Below are 24,105 nucleotides of genomic sequence, written 5' to 3'. Positions count from 1 at the left end.
CTCCAAATCGAAACAAAGTTGGTCCATTGTAATATGAGACACAATTTAGGTCGAATGGATGCCGATACAGCTACAGTAGTTTGGTTCGAGTCGTAACCTTAGCAGTTAAGCTTTAGCAGGTAGCCATTTCTATGCGTCAGGCGCTCCGTCCGTATTTATACGGGTACCCTTCCTTTTTCACGTGCTTCGTCTGGTTGGAATTGATTGCTTATTTTTCTTTGATCTGATAAGCGCCGTTTTCTTCGTTATAGGTGTTTACGTCACTCTATGCTGAAAATGCATTACTGTACTGTGTCATGCATTGTTTGTCGCATTCAGATAGTGCGTGTTTACGGCCTGTCGCCGCTCGCGGCATGGCTTGCTTTTGTGCGCACTAACGCCGCTTACAATTTAAAAAAAAAGAGAGGAATCGTCTCATTAGCAAAACAATGGCAAGAGATTGCTATTTGTTGTTACTTACACTGCTGCTTTCTTTGATAACGATCAACAAGAACCAAATAATCCATGCAATGTACATTGTCTCTGGATGAATAAACTACTACTACTACTACTGCGCATGATAGAAGATGTTCTGAATGAGAGTTAGCGAAAATTTTTCTCATTTTGAAAATCTTTTCAGGCGCCTCTTTAGTACATTACATTCCGCACAGAAATTAGAGTCATCTTAGATTTAAAAATCTAGTCAATTGCTGTGCTTCATTTCTGACTGTATCACTATTAGGCATAAGAATAATACGAATATAAACATGACATGATATGTATATTCTTCCGCGTTTGCTGTTGCCTTGTCTACTTTCGTAGTTTATTAGGCAGACAGGATTTAAATTAGATAGCAGCAAACACGAAACAATACATGGCTAAATGTTTATATTCGTATTATTCTTATGGTGAAGAGAATACTGCATGTGATTCACAATTCATAGAAGTTCCTATTAGCAACCATCTCTTCTCACAGGTAGGAAAAAATTCAGAACGTAGAGTTGGCCATATTGACAAACATCCCAAACAGTTTTGCCAATCGGATTTTCGTAGTACATTGAAATGCTGCTACATTCGAAGATGAACAATACGGAATTTATATTTACTTCGTTGGATAATGTATGAAAATGCAGTGGTCGAAACTCGGGGCGGAGAAAAAAAGCTCGTCTTCCACCTTTTTTTGTAATTTATTTACTGACGCAGAGGATTTGGTGCGAGTATTTATCTTTGTGCCTAAAAAGCATGCCTGTGTAGCGCTACACATATTCGACGGAAGAAGTAAGTTGTGGCGGCACGCACCAACGTTTTTCTGAACTTCCGCTTTCTTTGCACTCGATTCTAAGCCGCAGGCGGTTTTTTGGATTACAAAAACCGGAAAAAAGTGCGGCTTGGATTCAAGTAAATACGGGTATTACCACCAAACGTAATAACTTCTGTGAAGATTGGAATGTAAGAGACAAGATACTGGCAGAAGTAAGTCGCCAGGAAGTTTTAAAAAATATTTTGTCTGCCTCTGTCAAACTTTTAACATCAAAAAGTTTAATTTCATTTTCTCCCAGAAAAAATCATTTTTTACATTTGTAAAATCCTTTTGCTCCTCATCAGGATCTCCTTCTCCTAAAATAGACCCAACTTCCATGAGGACCACACAATTCCAACTAGCTACCGCGTGATCTTAAAGTCCTACCTGTAAGGAAAATTCCCACTAAGTACTTGGAATTGAACCAGAGTGCTCTGCATGGTAGTCAGATGCATTGATGACTCAGCTATGGAGCTCCTTCTACAAGAACATTTTTAATTTCCACAAAATTATTGTCTTTTGCCAAATTTTGCCTACAGTCATCAATTTTACATACTATGTCCAGTCTAGTTTCAAAAATTTTAAGACCAACTTCTGTGTTAGTTTCTAGGTGACTGAATCTAACTGTAAATATAATACTGAGAGTTGTTTATTATTTATTTCAATGATTTAATCTCTACAAGCTATTGAATGTCCAGTTCACCATTTTTTTGAGTGTACTTTCAATTTTTGAAAATTTTTGTTTTAACCTCTGCAAACTGTTAGTTGCTCTGCGTGCTCAGTCTTAAAAATATTACTACCAAACTTAGCAACTTTTCTTAAGCACACCACTTCTTGTTAATTGAGGCAAATCAGATAATCGCTCTCTTGGCTGTTGTAATCCCCCCCCCCCTCCCCCCTTCCTTCATCCATCTATTGCCCACATTAAACAATGCCCAGTCCAAATCATTAATAAGCAAAGTCCCTTATGAAGATTTGAGAGGAGTGAAGATTAAAATAAACTTTCAAGTTCACTTAGCTTTTCATGTTGAGATAGCTCCAGTTCTTCTTGTCTAGGGGTCTGATTCTTGAAGCTGAAAATCTAATATCAGGTCCTCATGGTTGGTTTGAACTAAATACATTGGAAGACTGTTGTTGCTGAATTTTTTACGTGAACATATTTTCCACGGATTTTCTCACATTTTAGTATATCATGCACAATTTTGATTTTTCACATTAACAAAGTTGTAGTTACATTGTTTGCATAAAAATACATCTGTTCACATCACAGGCAAGCTTACAACTCTTACACTCTGCTGAAATAACAATATTCCAAAAGGTCTACAATTTTTCTTAACAAACAGATTCCTATTAGTTTTCATTACGTTATTAATTTCAATTATTATTTCATAAATGAGTCCAGAAATAAACCTACTAAACAGTACAGGATTGTGTAATTAATAATAGAAATTTTAAGTGTGCAAATAATTTGTAATCTCAAATGTTTCTAAAAAAAATAATTTTCACAGTACATTCAGAACTAGTACTTACCGATTATAACATAGAAACTAAAAACTTTTATAAAGTAATTCCTTTTCATAAATTTTAGCATGAAATATAGCATACTGTGTATAAAATCATGTAATAGTTTTCAGGAAAGCAACTGAGGTAATATTAATCTGTCCGAAATTCGAAAAATTATGATGGTATCGACAGCTACTGTTGAGGAAAAGCAATGCTAGAGGAGGACATCCCATTACAACATCCCCCTCACATAACATAGAAACAATGTGTTTTCAGTATTTTCTGACCTACTATAACTTTTGCCAAACAGTGTACAAAATGATGCCAAAAGACAGTATTCAGATTGTCAATGTTGAATTCGAAAATTACAAGAAAAGTTTAGGTTGTATGATCATCACTTCGTTATGAAAGTAAGTATACGTTAGCTTACAAAATACTGCAAAAAGTGTAGGAGGAAATACATAGCATCTGACAAATTTCTGATTAAAACAGAGTTCTTCTTGCTTACAATTTGTCTATAGTCCAAATGAATGTGAAACCTAAGTAGTGGAATGACGAAATTAACATGGGGTGCCAATTTCCAAAATTGTGGACAAAATTCACATAAATTTGCTCTAACATATCTAGCTTCATACAGAATGGTCTAATCTAGTGTAATCTTTAAGTCTGATTCAGCATTGCAATGAATGAGGTTTAAGTGCCTGTTAATGTTACATAAAAATGAATAATAAATCAACCTAATGTAAATGAACATGGTACAAAAGTGAAACATCGTTCCTTCAAACATAGTAAATACCACAAATGTAAACATACTAACCATCGTATAGTAGAATTCAGATTTATAGACATATCAAATACATAACATATTAAGTACAAGAATATTGATTACACTAATTTATAGGTCTCATTAACTAGTATACTTAAGATTGAATGATTTCTATGAGTTTGAGTAACAGACTGTTAATTAAGAATGAAGTTATGCCAGAAACACTGCTTCAAATCAGCAACTTAAGAAGCAAGTACAATTTTAGTGCAATATAGGTTTAGATTAATGTGTTACAGAACATAATTACAATGATCCCAAAACCAAAATCTCAACATATTACAGAAACCGTAAGAAAAATATCTACTATACACGTCATAATCTATACATATATGAGGACATGGCATTCAAATTTTCAGATCTGTGGAACATTCTGTCCCAAGACAAATGATACAAAGTCAAAACTACAACATTACAACACTAAACTATAGAAATAAGGGCAGAGGCAATGTAAAGTTCTATAATTACAAATAGCAAGTTTACAGCTATAAAGTCACACCTCTATAATCATCAAAAGAGAAGAAAAAATTCAGAGCCTATGTGTAATGTGTACAACGAGTGAGCCAACTCCTGTCCAGGAGAATATTGTCAATCACAAGTAGGAATACAGCACAGAATCAATCAGCCCCCCCCCCGCACACACACACACACACACACACACACACACACACACACACACACACACACACACACACACACAGTCACAATGACTATGGGCACCCATAACAGAGTTAAGCATGAATTTGCACTCAACTCTAGTTACAATGAGATACAATAATGCAGTACTCAGGATAAATACAGGTAATCATTAATAGATTGGAATGATAAAATAATCGAGTAGCATGAGGACCAAAATCAGTATGTGAAATCATAAATGTATACATCTTGTTATGCAGTCTGTACACAACTTATGGAAGTTTTCACATTTCTGTGTTGAACATAACAAATCATCAGTCATAGAAAATCAACCTTCCGCAGCATTTTACCCAAGTTAATCCCCCTGCTTAAAAAAAAAAAAAAAAAACTTACATTTATGTGGAATAATACTGACCATAGCAGTGATTTCTTTTCCTAACAAACAGTTCCTTGAAATTTGTACAAATACAAGAATTTTGCATATAGCATAGTTTCTTGGCAAACAGTTGATATGTTTCAGTCACAAGACTGATGTAGTTGATAGGTGCTTGAATATATTACCCAGCACGTATGATCTCCTGAACATCGACTGGACCAACAAGGGTGCATCCATACGGGACTGTGGGAGTGGATCGACCCATCCCTTTCAGTTTCCTCCCTAGATTTCTCATCACATGCTCCAACAGATAGGTAAATTCCTGTATAGCTTTCACATCAAATCCTGAAACATTGTTTTATGTACTAAATATGCTGTCCAATACCTCCCTCAAATTCCACGATATATGTTTTGCTTATCTGTATTGAAAAAATAAGTATTCAGGGTTTACATCAGAATGGATTAAAAAGTGTTCACACATATGGTACATTAATAAACAGAATTAAATGCAATGAAAAAATGAACTAGTAAGGTAATATACACATTTATACTAAAGATATGTCAAAGTAACCATTAACTTGGCAATTAGCATACATTATGTACACAAGCAAGACAAGTTGGACTGTGCTGATGCAGCATCCAACAAATGCCTACACAGTGAGGTATGGACTATAGTCCAGATGTACTGACATATGAATTCTGTGTTTAATATACACATGTGTTTGGTTTGCACATATTAATTTTCATTATACTATTCCTAATATTTACAATACACATGAATAAAATGAGTCTTCACTTGATTTACCACAACACCTATGACTTTATCCAAAAGAGTTCCTGACAATTAACTTAAATCATATTCTGCAGAGTACACAAAAATAATAATAATAATATTTAACACTAATAGCATTCTAAAATCAGAAATTTGTTGCTAGATATTTAATGGCATTGTTACATTTCCAAATTGTAGAAGGATCTACCCATTTAGTCACATGGCATATATGTATCAAAATCTAAAGCACAAATCTATTACATAAAAGAATTATATAGTTGTGGTACTGCGAACGGCTGAAAGCAAGGGGAAACTACAGCCGTAATTTTTCCCGAGGACATGCAGCTTTACTGTATGACTAAATGATGATGGCGTCCTCTCGGGTAAAATATTCCGGAGGTAAAACAGTCCCCCATTCGGATCTCCAGGCGGGGACTACTCAAGAGGACGTCGTTATCAGGAGAAAGAAAACTGGCGTTCTACGGATCGGAGCGTGGAATGTCAGATCCCTTAATCGGGCAGGTAGGTTAGAAAATTTAAAAAGGGAAATGGATAGGTTAAAGTTAGACATAGTGGGAATTAGTGAAGTTCGGTGGCAGGAGGAACAAGACTTTTGGTCAGGTGATTACAGGGTTATAAATTCAAAATCAAATAGAGGTAATGCAGGGGTAGGTTTAATAATGAATAAAAAAATAGGAGTGTGGGTTAGCTAATACAAACAGCATAGTGAACGCATTATTGTGGCCAAGATAGACACAAAGCCCATGCCTACTACAGTAGTACAAGTTTATATGCCAACTAGCTCTGCAGATGATGAGGAAATTGATGAAATGTATGACGAGATAAAAGAAATTATTCAGGTAGTGAAGGGAGACGAAAATTTAATAGTCATGGGTGACTGGAATTCGTCAGTAGGAAAAGGGAGAGAAGGAAACATAGTAGGTGAATATGGACTGGGGGGAAGGAATGAAAGAGGAAGCTGCCTTGTAGAATTTTGCACAGAGCATAACTTAATCATAGCTAACACTTGGTTCAAGAATCATAAAAGAAGGTTGTATACCTGGAAGAATCCTGGAGATACTAAAAGGTATCAGATAGATTATATAATGGTAAGACAGAGATTTAGGAACCAGGTTTTAAATTGTAAGACATTTCCAGGGGCAGATGTGGATTCTGACCACAATCTATTGGTTATGAACTGCAGATAGAAACTGAAGAAACTGAAAAAAGATGGGAATTTAAAGAGATGGGACCTGGATAAACTGAAAGAACCAGAGGTTGTAGAGAGTTTCAGGGAGAGCGTAAGGGAACAATTGACAGGAATGGGGGAAAGAAATACAGTAGCAGAAGATTGGGTAGCTTTGAGGGATGAAGTAGTGAAGGCAGCAGACGATCAAGTAGGTAAAAAGACGAGGGGTAGTAGAAATCCTTGGGTAACAGAAGAAATATTGAATTTAATTGATGAAAGGAGAAAATATAAAAATGCAGTGAATGAAGCAGGCAAAAAGGAATAAAAAAGTCTTAAAAATGAGATCGACAGGAAGTGCAAAATGGCTGAGCAGGGATGGCTAGAGGACAAATGTAAGGATGTAGAGGCTTGTCTCACTAGGGGTAAAATAGATACTGCCTGCAGGAAAATTAAAGAGACCTTTGGAGAGAAGAGAACCACTTGTATGAATATCAAGAGCTCAGATGGCAACCCAGTTCTAAGCAAAGAAGGGAAGGCAGAAAGGTGGAAGGAGTATATAGAGGGTTTATACAAGGGCGATGTACTTGAGGACAATACAGGGGGATTCAAAAAGAATACCACAACTTTAAAAATGTGTATTTAATGAAAGAAACATAATATAACCTTCTGTTATACATCATTACAAAGAGTATTTAAAAAGGTTTTTTTTCACTCAAAATCAAGTTCAGAGATGTTCAATATGGCCCCCTCCAGACAGTCGAGCAATATCAACCCGATACTCCAACTCGTTCCACACTCTCTGTAGCATATCAGGCGTAACAGTTTGGATAGCTGCTGTTATTTCTCGTTTCAAATCATCAATGGTGGCTGGAAGAGGTGGCTGAAACACCATATCCTTAACATACCCCCATAAGAAAAAATCGCAGGGGGTAAGATCAGGGCTTCTTGGAGGCCAGTGATGAAGTGCTCTGTCACGGGCTGCCTGGCGGCCTATCTATCGCCTCGGGTAGTTGACGTTCAGGTAGGTACGGACAGATAAGTGCCAATGTGGTGGCGCTCCATCCTGCTGAAATATGAATTGTTGTGCTTCTTGTTCAAGCTGTGGGAACAGCCAATTCTCTAACATCTCCAGATACTGTAGTCCAGTTACAGTAGCACCTTCGAAGAAAAAGGGACCAAAAACTTTATTGGCTGAAATGGCACAGAAAATGTTCACCTTACGCGAGTCACTTTCATACTGAGTTGTTTCCCGCAGATTCTCAATGCTCCATATACAGACATTGTAACGGTTGACTTTCCCGTTAGTGTGGAAAGTTGCTTCATCACTAAACACAATCTTTGAAATGAAAGATTCATCTGTTTCCATTTGAGCAAGGATAAAATCACAGAAATCGATTCTTTTAATCTTATCAGCTGCAGACAGTGCTTGAACCAATTTCAGATGATAAGGTTTCATAACTAACCTTTTTTGTAGGACTCTCCATACAGTTGATTGTGGAATTTGCAGCTCTCTGCTTGCTCTGCGAGTCGATTTTCCTGGGCTGCGAACAAATGCTTGCTGGATGCGTGCTACATTTTCATCACTCGTTCTCGGCCGTCGTGAACTTTTCCCTTTGCACAAACACCCATTCTCTGTAAACTGTTTATACCAACGTTTAATACACCACCTATCAGGAGGTTTAACACCATACTTCGTTCGAAATGCACGCTGAACAACTGTCGTCGATTCCCTTCTGCCGTACTCAATAACACAAAAAGCTTTCTGTTGAGCGGTCACGATCTTAGCATCAACTGACGCTGACGCCTAGTCAACAGCGCCTCAAGCGAACAAATGTACAACTAAATGAAACTTTATAGCTCCCTTAATTCACCGACAGATAGTGCTTAGCTCTGCCTTTTGTCGTTGCAGAGTTTTAAATTCCTAAAGTTGTGGTATTCTTTTTGAATCACCCTGTATTATGGAAATGGAAGATGATGTAGATGAAGATGAAATGGGAGATATGATACTGCGTGAAGAGTTTGACAGAGCACTGAAAGACCTGAGTCGAAACAAGGCCCCGGGAGTAGACACCATTCCATTAGAACTACTGGTGGCCTTGGGAGAGCCAGTCATGACTAAACTCTACCATCTGGTGAGCAAGATATATGAGACAGGCGAAATACCCTCAGACTTCAAGAAGAATATAGTAATTCCAATCCCAAAGAAAGCAGGTGTTGACAGATGTGAAAATTACCGAACTATCAGTTTAATAAGTCACAGCTGCAAAATACTAACGCGAATTCTTTACAGACGAATGGAAAAACTGGTAGAAGCGGACCTCGGGGAAGATCGGTTTGGATTCCGTAGAAATGTTGGAACACGTGAGGCAATACTAACCTTACGACTTATCTTAGAAGAAAGATTAAGAAAAGGAAAACCTACATTTCTAGCATTTGTAGACTTAGAGAAATCTTTTGACAATGTTAACTGGAATACTCTGTTTCAAATTCTGAAGGTGGCAGGGGTAAAATACAGGGAGCGAAAGGCTATTTACAATTTGTACAGAAACCAGATGGCAGTTATAAGAGTCGAGGGGCATGAAAGGGAAGCAGTGGTTGGGAAAGGAGTGAGACTGGGTTGTAGCCTCTCCCCGGTGTTATTCAATCTGTATATTGAGCAAGCAGTAAAGGAAACAAGAGAAAAATTCGGAGTAGGTATTAAAATTCATGGAGAAGAAATAAAAACTTTGAGGTTCGCCGATGACATTGTAATTCTGTCAGAGACAGCAAAGGACTTGGAAGAACAGTTGAACGGAATGGACAGTGTCTTGAAAGGAGGATATAAGATGAACATCAACAAAAGCAAAACGAGGATTATGGAATGTAGTCAAATTAAATCGGGTGATGCTGAGGGAATTAGATTAGGAAATGAGACACTTAAAGTAGTAAAGGAGTTTTGCTATTTAGGGATGGTCGAAGTAGAGAGGGTATGAAATGTAGACTGGCAGTGGCAAGGAAATCGTTTCTGAAGAAGAGAAATTTGTTTTTATTTATTTATTTATTTATTATCATCTCAATGATCACATTTGTGATATAGGATTTGTCAGGGTACATTTTAACAACTATATAATATCTTTACAAAATTTGTATCTGTGCTGAATTCATGTTAATTTATCTTATGTTTAATACAATATACAACTAATAAGTGTTTTTATAACATAATTTATTATGCACTGATGTACTTTCATTTGTCACATTAACTTAAACATATATTTTATACAGTTGCGCAGAGATATTCGCTTATGCTGTAATAGCATTTGTCAAGCATGTGGTTCTTTAGAACAGTTTTAAATTTATCCTCATTTTCCAGCTCTTTGATGTGTTTTGGTAGTGCATTAAAAAGTTTGATGCCTTGATTACATACATGTTTCTGGCTTTGGGTCCTTGTTACAGCTTGTATGTGGAGGTCTTTACATTGCCGTGTATCGTAATTATGGAAGTCTGTATTGGCTTTCGTTTTGTCCTGATTTCTTTTGATCACCAACAGATATTTCAGAATGTATAATGATGGAATTGTTAAAATTTTCAATGCTTTAAAAAGGGGCCTACAATGTGTTTGAGGTGGGCTGTGGGTCATTATCCGAATAGCACGTTTTTGTAATTTGAAAATCTCATTTAGACGACAATTTGTTTTTCCCCAGAATACTATCCCATAGGATGCAATGGACTGAAAATAGCCAAAATATACTAATCTGGTACAGTCATTACTACAAACTCTTGAAATTATTCTAAGCACAAAACATGCTGAATTTAGTTTTAGTGCTAAGTTCACCACATGGTCCTTCCAATTAATCTTCTCATCAATGTGCATACCCAGGAATTTTGCACACTGTACTCTTTAAAGTTGTTTGCCCTCCATGGTGGGATTCAGGTCGTCCTGTTCACTTATTTTTCCATATTGCACATAATTAGTTTTTTTTTTTTTGCATTCAGTGTTAGCTTGTTAGCACTAAACCATTTTTGTATATCTTGTAGGACATGGTTCACAGTACTGTGCAATGACTGCTTCGTATCACTAACTATTAAACTAGTGTCATCAGCAAATAACATGATTCTAGCTTTTCTCTCTGACACCTGAATATCATTAATGTAAATGAGGAACAGCAAGGGGCCTAATACACTTCCTTGGGGTACTCCTACTGTGACCTCCCTTGGATCTGATCTTAGTTTAATTTTTTGATTAATATTTGGTGCTGTAATTTCAACCACCTGCATCCTCTTTTCCAGATAAGACTCAAACCACTTTTTTACCGGTCCTCTGATACCTATAGCTTCAAGCTTTTTCAAAAGTATGCTGTGGTCAACAGTGTCAAAGGCTTTTGACAAATCTAGATTTATCCCAACTACACTATTTCCCTCTTCCAGTTTAGTGATTATTTCTTTTGTGTATTCTAGTACAGCTGTTTCTGTACTTCTCCCAGCTTGAAATCCATGCTGATTACCGTTTATCAGGTTGTGCATATTAAGATAATGTGTGACTCTATATTTCATTAGTATCTCTAAAACTTTAGAGAAAGTTGAGAGGAGTGAGACAGGTCTGTAGTTTTCTATTTTAAGTTTATCACCCTTTTTTAACAGGGGAATGACTTAAGAAATTTTCAGTTTTTGTGGAAACACGCTCTCAGCCATTGACAAGTTTGCTATGTGCGCCAATGGTTTCGCTATCTGATTAGCTGTTTTCTTTAGTAATATTATTGGCACCTCATCTACTCCAGCTGACATCTTGGACTTCAGACTTTTAATCACTTTTAAAACTTCCTTTTTGTTTGTTGGAACTGCCATCATACTGCTGGCTGCCTTGGGTGCTTCAATCTTAATCTGCTCCCCAAGATTCCTGCTTAATGTCTGGGGTACATTTAAAAAGTAATTATTTATATAATTAGGCATGGCATATTTATCTACCATTTTATTCTCCTCATCTTTTAGAATAATTTTCTTGTCTTTGGTAGCTACCCCGGTTTCTTTTCTCACAATTTCCCATGCTATTTTAGTTTTATTTCTGGACTGTTTTATTTCCATATTATTACTTAATAACTTTGCATTTGCAATTACTCTGCGGTATATTTTCCTATACCTCTTTACATATTCTATAAAATCAATATTTGTACACTCCCTCAACTCTGAATTCAGTTTTTTCATGTTTTCACATGATTTCTTAATTCCAAGAGTCATCCAAGAACTTGATTTTACGTATCCAGTATCGAGTATAGATTTAAGTGTCAGGAAGTCGTTTCTGAAAGTATTTGTATGGAGTGTAGCCATGTATGGAAGTGAAACATGGACGATAACTAGTTTGGACAAGAAGAGAATAGAAGCTTTCGAAATGTGGTGCTACAGAAGAATGCTGAAGATAAGGTGGGTAGATCATGTAACTAATGAGGAGGTATTGAATAGGATTGAGGAGAAGAGAAGTTTGTGGCACAACTTGACTAGAAGAAGGGACTGGTTGCTAGGACATGTTCTGAGGCATCTAAGGATCACCAATTTAGTATTGGAGGGCAGCGTGGAGGGTAAAAATCGTAGAGGGAGACCAAGAGATGAATACACTAAGCAGATTCAGAAGGATGTAGGTTGCAGTAGGTACTGGGAGATGAAGAAGCTTGCACAGGATAGAGTAGCATGGAGAGCTGCATCAAACCAGTCTCAGGACTGAAAACCACAACAACAACAACATAGTTGTATGAACCTGCAAACATAGTGTGGCATAGATTTAAACTCAGTCAATAGACAAGACGGAAATTAAGAAATCACATCATCTTATGAACATTCCCAACATAGGAGAAAAAACCAATTAGATATGTATAGATCATGTCTATGTTTGTGTAATCCAATCAACTTCTCAGATTTAGGATACACAAGTTTGTACGCATTAGGATGCAGACTTCAAGAATTTAGACTGGTCCTAAATAAATATTGAAGAATTTCCTTATCTCAGAGGTGACCACTTTAGATTTCTCTTTGGCTTTTACCAACACAAGATCTCCTACCTCAAACTTAGAAAATCTGACTTTATGATCATGTCTCTGCTTTCTCCTATCCCCCTGCTTTTTCATCGTATCTGTGACACAGTCTTCTCTCTCTTGTGTTGATCAATTTTACATAGTGAAAACTCAACATTCTCAGAAATAAAGTTAGCTGGTCTGTGACTAAACATGATTTCAAATGGAGAAAAGTGCATTGAAGAATGTTGTAAGCTGTTCATAACATCGACAAAATCGCTGACATAATCTATACAACTGGTCTGATTCTTACTACAATATGTTTTAAAGAGTCTTCCAATTTCTCTCATATATCTTTCCGCAGGATTACTCAACAGATGGTACACAGAAGTTAGAATATGCCCTTTTTTTTCATGATCAAAAAAGTCTTTCCAAACTTGTGACATAAACTGTGAACCATTGCCAGATAAAATTGTTTAAGGGATACCCACCCAATGAAAATATGTGTTTTCAAATTTAGAACTGATTTGATTATTGGTAGCTTTCTTAAGAGGAAACAACCTTATGAACTTTGAAAATATATCAACCAACACAAAAACATAGCAAAATCCATTCTTAGACATAGGCAAAGGTCCATAGACATCCACAGACAAGAGGTCTAGGCTACTAGATTAGATTAGATTAGATTAATACTAGTTCCATGGATCATGAATACAATATTTCGTAATGATGTGGAACGAGTCGAATTTTCCAATACATGACATAATTAGGTTAATTTAACAACATACTTAAGTTAATATAACAACTTTATTTTTTGTGTTTTTTGTTTTTCTTTATTTTTTATTTTTATTTTTTTATTTTTTTAATATTTTTGTTTTGTTTTTTTTTCTTTTTTTTTCTTAATTTATATCTAAAAATTCCTCTGTGGAGTAGAAGGAGTTGTCATTCAGAAATTCTTTTAATTTCTTCTTAAATACTTGTTGGTTATCTGTCAGACTTTTGATACTATTTGGTAAGTGACCAAAGACTTTAGTGCCAGTATAATTCACCCCTTTCTGTGCCAAAGTTAGATTTAATCTTGAATAGTGAAGATCATCCTTTCTCCTAGTATTGTAGTTACGCACACTGCTATTACTTTTGAATTGGGTTTGGTTGTTAATAACGAATTTCATAAGAGAGTATATATACTGAGAAGCTACTGTCAATATCCCTAGATCCTTAAATAAATGTCTGCAGGATGATCTTGGGTGGACTCCAGCTATTATTCTGATTACACGCTTTTGTGCAATAAATACTTTATTCCTCAGTGGTGAATTACTCCAAAATATGATGCCATATGAAAGCAATGAGTGAAAATAGGTGTAGTAAGCTGATTTACTAAGATGTTTATCACCAAAATTTGCAATGACCCTTATTGCATAATTAGCTGAACTCAAACGTTTCAGCAGATCATCAATGTGTTTCTTCCAATTTAATCTCTCATCAATGGACATACCTAAAAATTTGGAATATTCTACCTTAGCTATATGCTTCTGATTAAGGTCTATATTCATTAATGGCGTCATACCATTCACTGTACGGAACTGTATGTACTGTGTCTTATCAAAATTCAGTGAGAGTCCGTTTACAAGGAACCACTTAGTAATTTTCTGAAAGACAGTATTGACAATTTCATCAGTTAATTCTTGTTTCTCAGGTGTGATTACTATACTTGTATCATCAGCAAAGAGAACTAACTTTGCCTCTTCATGAATATAGAATGGCAAGTCATTAATATATAATAAGAACAACAAAGGACCCAAGATTGACCCTTGTGGAACCCCATTCTTGATAGTTCCCCAGTTTGAGGAATGTACTGATCTTTGCGTGTTACGAGAACTACTTATTTCAACTTTCTGCACTCTTCCAGTTAGGTACGAATTAAACCATTTGTGCACTGTCCCACTCATGCCACAATACTTGAGCTTGTCTAGCAGAATTTCATGATTTACACAATCAAAAGCCTTTGAGAGATCACAAAAAATCCCAATGGGTGGCGTTTGGTTAGTCAGATCATTCAAAATTTGACTGGTGAAAGCATATATGGCATTTTCTGTTGAAAAACCTTTCTGGAAACCAAACTGATATTTTGTTAGTACTTCATTTTTACAGATATGTGAAGCTACTCTTGAATACATTACTTTCTCAAAAATTTTGGATAAAGCTGTTAGAAGGGAGATTGGACGGTAATTGTTGACATCAGATCTATCCCCCTTTTTATGCAAAGGTATAACAATAGCATATTTCAGTCTATCAGGGAAAATGCCCTGTTCCAGAGAGCTATTACACAGGTGGCTGAGAATCTTATTTATCTGTTGAGAACAACCTTTTAGTATTTTGCTGGAAATGCCATCAATTCCATGTGAGTTTTTGCTTTTAAGCAAGTTTATTATTTTCCTAATTTCAGAGGGAGAAGTGGGTGAGATTTCAATTGTATCAAATTGCATAGGTATGACCTCTTCCATTAACAGCGTAGCATCTTCTAATGAACACCTGGATCCTACTATATCCACAACATTTAGAAAATGATTATTAAAAATATTTTCAACTTCTGACTTTTTGTTCGTAAAGTTTTCATTCAATTTGATGGTAATACTGTCTTCCTCTGCTCTTGGTTGACCTGTTTCTCTTTTAATAATATTCCAAATTGTTTTAATTTTATTATCAGAGTTGCTGATTTCAGACATGATACACATACTCCTGGATTTTTTAATAACTTTTCTTAATATAACACAGTAGTTTTTATAATTTTTGATAGTTTCTGGGTCACTACTCTTTCTTGCTGTCAGATACATTTCCCTTTTCCGGTTACAAGATATTTTTATACCCTTAGTAAGCCATGGTTTGTTACAAGGTTTCTTACGAGTATATTTAACTATTTTCTTGGGGAAGCAGTTTTCAAATGCACTTACAAAAATGTCATGAAATAAATTGTATTTTAAATTGGCATCAGGTTCACGGTAAACCTCATCCCAGTCTAACTGCTGTAGGCTTTCCCTGAAATTTTTGCATTTGACCTCTTCTTATTTGGTTACTTACCTTCACTCTTTGACATCTGTGACAGCTGACATTCTTCTTCTTGACTCTCCTACCTATGATATAACAATAGATGTTTTCCTGGATCTTTTTGTACATTTGATTGATTCACAGTGACTAAAACTCTCGTCTGTATATGTATTTAAAGTATCAATACATTGTTCCGGCCAACATAGTTTCCAGTTATCTGAGTCAGGCTTATGTCTCCTTCCTTTCTTACCCAACATACTCTTAACCAGTTTCCAATTTTAATCATGATTTTGATACCTGCAGATGTCTTTGCAAATTTTCAGGACCTCTTTTTCCTCTTTCACACCTCTCAAGTACATAATTTTAAACCCTCTCTCTCCTTCTCCAAAGTTGTTAGATTAATCACTCCCTAAAGGTAGCATAGACAAAGCATCAGCAACTACATTGTCTGTGTCCTTAATGTACCTGATTTCATAATTGAACTACTGTAAAAACAAGGCCCAATGTGTGATTCTTTTAGAGTACAGCTTATACTCCTGGAGATAACATAATGCTTTGTGATCAGTATAGATTATGTTTTTATGACCTATTTAAACATGTTGAGTGCCCAATGTACAGACAAAAGTTCTTTCTCAGTTACAGTGTATGTTTTTTCATGCTTCTGCAATACTCTACTAGCAAATGGAAATAATATATTTTCAATAACACCTTTAACTTCAACCTCCTGAAATAAATAAGCACCCAAAGCAACATCACTGTGTCTGTTATAATACAAAAAGGAAGAGACAAATCTGGTCTGAACAATATCTGACTTTGACACAATGTCCTTTGATCTCATCAAAAGCATCCTGACATTCCTGGTTCCAGTCCCAAAACGGTACTCTTCTTCAAAAGTTCACACAGGCATGAAGCATTCAAAGCTTGGCTACTACAAAATTTTCTAATTAACCCAAAAAATGATTGAAGCTGTTTTTTGTTGTAAGGAGAAGGGAAATTAGCAATAGTATCAAGTTTCTCTTTATCAGGTACAATTCGTTTCTCAGCTATAACATGTCAAAAAATTTTATTTCTTCCACACCAAATTTACACTCACATATTTTCAGTCATACCTCCTGATTCTAATTTGAAAACACATCTCTTAACAGATCCAAATGTCGTTCCCAAGTCTTTTCAGTGACCAAAATGTCATGAACATACACAATTAATTTTGAACTCACTTCACTTCCCAAGACAGAATCCAGAGCTCTTACAAATTCAGCTACAGGTACTTTTACCCCAAATGGCACCACACAGTACTGAAAACACCTCCATACAAAAATGCAGTATACTTTCTAGACTGGATTTCAAGTGGGATCTGGTGAAGTCCAGAGGTCAAGTCCAAACTTCTCATGAATTTTACATAATCAGATATGTGTAACAGCTCATCCATGTTCTCAGCATGGCCATTCTCTCTGATAAGAAACGTATTAAGATGTTTAGAGTCCAAAAGAATTCTCACTCCACCATTTCTGTTACTTACCACAACCAAAGGATTATTGTAAGCATTCCTACTTCTCTGAATTACTCCACATGTTTCCATTTCCTGAATTTTTTTCTCTACATCTTTTCCTTTTGAAAATGGTATCTGTATGGCTTGGGGAAGAAAGGTTGACGATCTCTAACATAAAACATCCTCTGATAGTCTTTCACTTTCCCTGGTCTTTCGTTGATCACATTTCTAAACTCCAATTACAAATTGTTCCTTTTGTTGGTCATTAACAGTTTTAGCTTCCCTCACTTTAGAATCTACTAGACTTTCAAAACCCTGATCCTCAGTCTCATCAAAATTTATATCATCATAAAACATCTGGTACTCACCTTGGTTCACAATGTTCTGCAAATAGTTACAACTTTTCCCACAGTTTAAAATACAGACATTAGTCTTCACATAAGTATTACTTTTGGTTCCAAAATAAACAATTCTTTAGCACTCCATCCAAAACAAGCCTCAACTTTCACTATCCAATCCATATTGAGAATTATATTTTCTTCCAGGCTAGGGATCACCAAGCACCCATGTTCAAAGGCCTTACCTTCTATACTAAAAATTAAAAGTACCTGAGCGTTTACCAATTTGCTTTGTTTACCTGTAGCTCCTCTTATCTATATACATACAAGGTCATTTCCACAAAATTCTTACTATACTTGATCTTGTCTCTAAATTGTTCCGATATACCACAAATCAGGCTACTTGTATCAATCAAACAATTGCCTCCACACTGATTAGTCTTAATTTTAATGTAAGGAAACCCAAAATCTGAATCATTATCCCTGTTTTCAGACACTTCATGCAAAAGATCACTTTCAATTTCATCAAATGATCCATCCAAGTTGTCTTCACAAGGTTTTATCAACTTTGCAGGTATCATAACAGTAATTTGGTTATTCATGTTGTCAGGTAAAGATTGAACACAATGAATAGATTCCATGTCATATCTTTTATTTATTTTTATTTATTTATTTATTTATTTATTTATTCATCCGTAGACAACTTGTGTTGTACGGATGTCGTCAACTGTATATATGGAATGAGTATATACATAATAGTACTTCTGGTAGTACATATTTCTATGGTGCAACTTAATCATTTGTACACAAAATAAATACACACCAATCTTAGTTACAAATAAATATAAATTTACAAATGTATTCTTGCATGGGTTACGCAAAACAAATACACACCAATCTTAATTACAGGTAAATATAAATTTACAAAGGTACTCTTGCATGAATTGAGGTGAACACATGTCATTTACAGTATTCTTTGACAGTATAGTAACATTTATCTGCTAAATAACTTTTTGCAGCTTTCCTAAAGGCATGTATTCCAGTTTCAGCTTTGATCTCCTCTGGAAGTCTATTATACATTTTTATTCCATTAAACAATAAACTATTTTGGGTTTTTGTTTTGTTTTTTCGTATGAGATGCAAATGGTGGCAGGATCTAGTCCAGTGTTGGTGTATAGATCTGTTTTGCGTGTATTGGTCAATGTGTTTCTTTATATATATCACAGTCTGAAAGATGTATTCACATGGTACAGTCAAGATTCCCATGGTTTTGAATAAGTCAGTACAGTGAGCTCTCTTGCTGCTTTTTGTTATTATTCGTACAGCCCTCTTTTGCAGTTTGAAAATTGCTTGTATGTTCTGCACATTTGTACCCCAGAAGGTTATGCCATAACTAATTATTGAATGCACATATGCAAAGTATGTAGTCTTAGCACATGAACTATTACATACTGACATAATTATCCGGAGTGCATAGCAAGCAGTAGCAATTTTCTTTTCTAGTGCTGCAATATGGTCAGTCCAGTTAAGCTGTGAGTCAACATGCATTCCTAGCAATTTTGTGTTTGTGACACAATCTATAAGTTCATCTTTAACTTTTAGGCCTATGCTATTATGTTTTTTATTTATGTGGAAATTAATACTGTTTGTTTTTTTTAATATTGAGGGTTCATTTGTTGCTTACTACCCACTTGCATACATGATCGAGAGTTTCTTCAGCTTTGTCTCTCAATTTGTCTGGTGACTCATCACTGATAAGGATGCTGCTATCATCTGCAAATAGTATTGCTTCCCCATATTTGACACTCTGGGGAAAATCATTGATATATATTAGGAAGAGTATTGGCCCTAACACACTTCCCTGAGGGACTCCTATGTTAATATGTTCTGGTTTGGAAATGTGTTTTGTCAATCTGTTGAACTTCGTTTGTGAGATCTCTACACACTGTACCCTATTTTCCAAGTACGATTGAAACCAATTATTTACTGTTCCCCTTATTTCTAGTGCCTCCATTTTGTTTAGTAGTATTTTGTGGTCTACCGTGTCAAATGCTTTGCTAAGGTCAAAGAATATGCCTGTTACATGTTCACCTTCATCAAGTGCTTCTAAGACAAAATTTGTGAAGTGAGCTACTGCTGAACCTGTGCTTCTTCCTAGCTTGAAACCAAACTGTTCTTTACATAGTAGGTTGTACTTGTTTAGGAAATCCATTAGTCTCTTTTTCATTATATTTTCTATTACCTTGGAAAAGGATGAGAGTAATGAGATGGGCCTATAGTTTTCTATATTTTCAGGATCGCCGTTCTTAAATAGAGGCAGGACTTTTGCACATTTTAAGTATTCTGGGAAGCAGCCTGCAGTGAATGATTCATTTATGATGTGTGCAAAAGGATGTTGTCTGCTGTCAATGCAGTCCTTCAGTAAGCACACTGGCACTTCGTCTAAACCTGCTGATGTTTTATTCTTTAGGTTCTTCACAACCATCCTTACTTCTTCTGTAGAAGTCGGTAACAGTAACATTGAGTTAGCCATATAGTTCAATTTTTGTTCAGGCTGTTTTTTGCCAAACTTTTGCTGTAGCTTGGTAGCAACACTGCTGAAGTACTCATTTACAGTATTTGTTGGTGTATTTGGGTTATGTATAATAGCACCATTATGTTTAATTTGAATGTTTACTGTTTTTAATTTATTACTGTTTGTTTCCTGTTTGGTAACAGTCCAGGCTGCTTTAATTTTATTTTCTGCCTTTTCTATAATACTGTCATTGTGGGCTTTTTTTGTATTTCGTAATACTCTTCTGTATATTCTTTTGTATGTGTGGTAGTAGTTTAGGAAACCAGGATCACTATGGTAGTTTTTCAACCTGTACAGTTGTTTGAGTGTTGCAGAGGATTTCCTTATTCCATTGGTCACCCAGGTATTTATTTTGTGTGAGTGTACTGCAGTTTGCACCTTTGGGAATGCTTCATCAAATCTGAGTTTAAATAGTGACATGAATTTAGAAATTTTCTTATTTACACTAGTTTCAGCATACACTTCTTCCCAAGTTATACTGTTTATTTGCTTGGCAAATTCTGATCTGTTTGGTTTGGAGAAAACCCTTCTGTATGTGTATGTTTTAGTTATATTGTCTATATTTATGTTTAATTTTAGGATTTGACAGGAGTGATCAGAAAGGCCAAGGTTATCTACAATAATTTCACAACTTTCTTTATCTATGTCTGTGATGATGTGATCAATTGTTGATGATGAGTTTTTGGCTATCCTTGTGGCTCTGTTAACTAATGGCGATAACTTATAACAGCGCAATATATTTAAGAATGAGTTACAGAATTTATCTGGGTTTTGTGTGTTTATATTTAAGTCTCCACAAATGAGAACCTTCCATTTAGGATTCGAAGCCATGTCTAGAATCTGGATTAGTTTTGCAGTGAAAGTATCTATATCACCACTGGGTGAATGGTAAATACATATTATAGTTAACCTTTGTGCCTCATCTGTCTTGCTTATCTCTATGGCTGATATTTCTATGTGTTTTTCCTCACTTACAGAATTAATATCATTTCTAATTTTATAGGCAATTCCTTGCTTAACATATATACATGATCCACCACCTCTAATGGTGGTTCTACTATAATGACATGCTAGTATATATGAGTTTAAATTTATTAATGTTATTTCAGTTCCTCTACACCAGTGTTCGGTAATGCATGTGACTGAACTGTTTAAAGTTTGTAGTTCCACTTCTAATTGTTGCACTTTGTTTCTGACAGATTGTATATTTTGATGAAAGACTGAGAAATGAGCACAGCTTACCTTGCCTGTATCTTTTGTTTGCATTTTGTTGACAGTGACTGGTGCTTTGTGCCAGTTTGCCCCAGTTTTTTTCTCCTCCTGGTGCTGAACCATAAAAAATCCTCCTTTGGAGTGGTGTACTTTCTTGTCCTTTGGCTCCTTCTGATGGGGTGTAGTTTAGCTGGTGGCTTCTCCATTGGTACTGTCATTTCTGGTGCTACTGCTGTTGTTGGCTTTGCTGTTGTCTGTCCCACTGTTGTTGTGTCTCCTGTTCTTATTGTTGTTGTTGGTGGTGGTGGTGAAGGTTCTGCTGATGTCAGTTCTGCTGCTGACGAGATGACCGCCTTTGTTGATTTTTCTTGTATTGTGGAATGTTCTATTACTGATAGTGGTATAACAGTTGTTTTTGTGTTGAAGGTGTTTTGAAGTAGTTTTAATTCCTTCATTATCATGTTCGCCAGATATTCTTTCCCAATACTGTTTAAGTGTAGACCATGTTGTGTATGGAATCTACGACCTATATTATTTATATTAACACATTTAACATTTTTAAAACGTCTACAAATTTTGGCAAACTGATAGTTGGCTTTTTGTATTTCTGTATTTACACATGATTGGTTATCCAGATTGTGCCAATGTGGTGTATTCACGATTATCACGTTTGTATGCGTGAGGTTCTTCAGACACTGTTTAAGATAACGTGTAGCATTAGCAGTTTCATTTTTATATACATCGTTTGAACCTCCAATGAGTATTACACAGTCTTTATCGTGTAGATTTTTAACCTCTCTAGATTCAGTCGTTTTTATTATTTCCGCTAGTGGGGCTCCCGGTTTTACTATGCTACACAAACTTCTATTAGTTTTCTCTTTAATTTTCTTTGCGAGTCCATGGCCATGACTATCTAACATCACTTCTTACAGAAGGAACACGCAACACATTACTATCAAAATTGCACTTCCTGGTTAGGATCCTCTTTCACTTCATTCCACTAATTGGGATACAAATTCTGGCTAACCATAGCTAACTTATTCCACATTGCACCTTTATCTATGCTATCATCAATCTGGCCCCAAAAAAACTTCAAAAAGTTTTCACCTTTATTCTCCAGCCTCATGGATACCTCACCTTCATTGTTTGGATCATTACTCTGCATTGCATTAATGAAAAACTGTTTTGACTGGACTATTATTCCATGACCCTCACTTACATCATCACATACATCACTTACCTTACCGTATCTGTATTGTCAACATCATTTACAAATAAGTCTGAAACTTCATTATTCTTAAACTCCTCAAATACCTGATTCTCATCATCAGCATATTCCCCCCAAAATTACTTCATCAACAACATCACTGATAATACAAGGCTCATCTCCATCAAAGGCACTTACCTCAATTGCATTCATTTGCAACATGCCACCAGTCTCAGACTTACCAGCCTCAGTTACTTCACAGCTCTCATTCATATCTACAACAAAAATACCACCTAGTTCAGATCCAGTACAGTCATCACCTCATTTACATACATCAACAACACTGTCTTTCGCCCAAGATAAGAAATCATTAAATACACACTACACCAGAATTCTCACTACTCTCGCATTCTGGTCTGTGATTAACACTTACATCACCATAATTAAACATAACATCTCAAAAGTTTTGATTAAAACATAAATAAGAAATCTGATATTCCTTCTGTTCAATTTCTCATACATGTTCCATATCATTAACACTGTTATTACTGTCTAATTGTAAGTGTAACTTACGGGTCCTGTGCTTGTTATGTTTCCTCACCACAAAACTGTGGACATCCATTAAGGCAAACTGCCATTTCCTGAGTAGTTACTTCTGTGATTGTTTCTTCTATTAAAATGCCCACAGTTATTTCCATTATTCCTATTATCCTATTGCTGTTCAGAATTTCTCTCTCTATTGTCTCTTTGATCCTGATGAAAGTTACCATTATCTCTGTTTCTGCCATTATTCACATTGTGATTTCTATCATTCCTATTAATATGGTGCATACTTCTTCCTATTGCCCTATCCAGCCTGTCAACATATCGTAAAACTGTTCAAGACAATCATCAGGTCAATGTACCAAATCCCACTGCAATCTTTCTGGTAATCTCCTTTTAAGTCTATCAATCAAGGTCTTTTCATTCAATGGTCTGTCTAGATGTGCTAATTTTTTAAGTTGGTTCTTACAAAACTCTTTCAAAGTTCTGTCCCTATCCCTATAATTAGGACCATTCATAAATTCACTTTCGATTCAACCCTGTTCTGCTTCCGACAAAAATTTATTTAAAAAACTTTTCTCAAAACTCTGATATGTTTCCCACTGACTTAAATTTAAATTTACTCATGACAGAGCTTCGCCTTCAAGAAATCTTTTAACAAATTTAATGTTTTGATTTTCTTTCATGCCTCATGCAACAGTTGCAGAAAATCCACTGGATGTAAATTATCTGATGGAAAACTTTTGATAGGAGTGTTGGACCACACAATACCTTTGTTTGCACACAGAATTTTGTTAATACAACTTTCCTGAACTGCTGAAATTTTTTGTTGTGAAACAGTTTTCTTATTGTTTTCTACTTTTTTTTGTCAAATTTTCTGCTATGTCCTGGTGTTGACCTATCTGATCTTGTATCCTGTCCATTTTACTATTGTTTTCAGTTTTCAAGTCACTTAATTGTCCTTGTAGTGTAGTAAATTTGCTATCATTATCTGTTCTTATTTCAGTTAAGGGATCATTAATTGCACTAAAGTTGCTATTGTTATCTGTCTTCATTTCCTCTAATTTTGCCAAAATAAATTGCAAAACATCAGTATTTACTGTTTCTTTACTGTCTATGATTTCACTCAGCTTAAACATG

The sequence above is a fragment of the Schistocerca americana genome, chromosome 6, assembly GCF_021461395.2.
Source record: "Schistocerca americana isolate TAMUIC-IGC-003095 chromosome 6, iqSchAmer2.1, whole genome shotgun sequence".
Lineage (NCBI taxonomy): Eukaryota > Metazoa > Arthropoda > Insecta > Orthoptera > Acrididae > Schistocerca > Schistocerca americana.
This window is presented reverse-complemented; position numbering follows the sequence as displayed.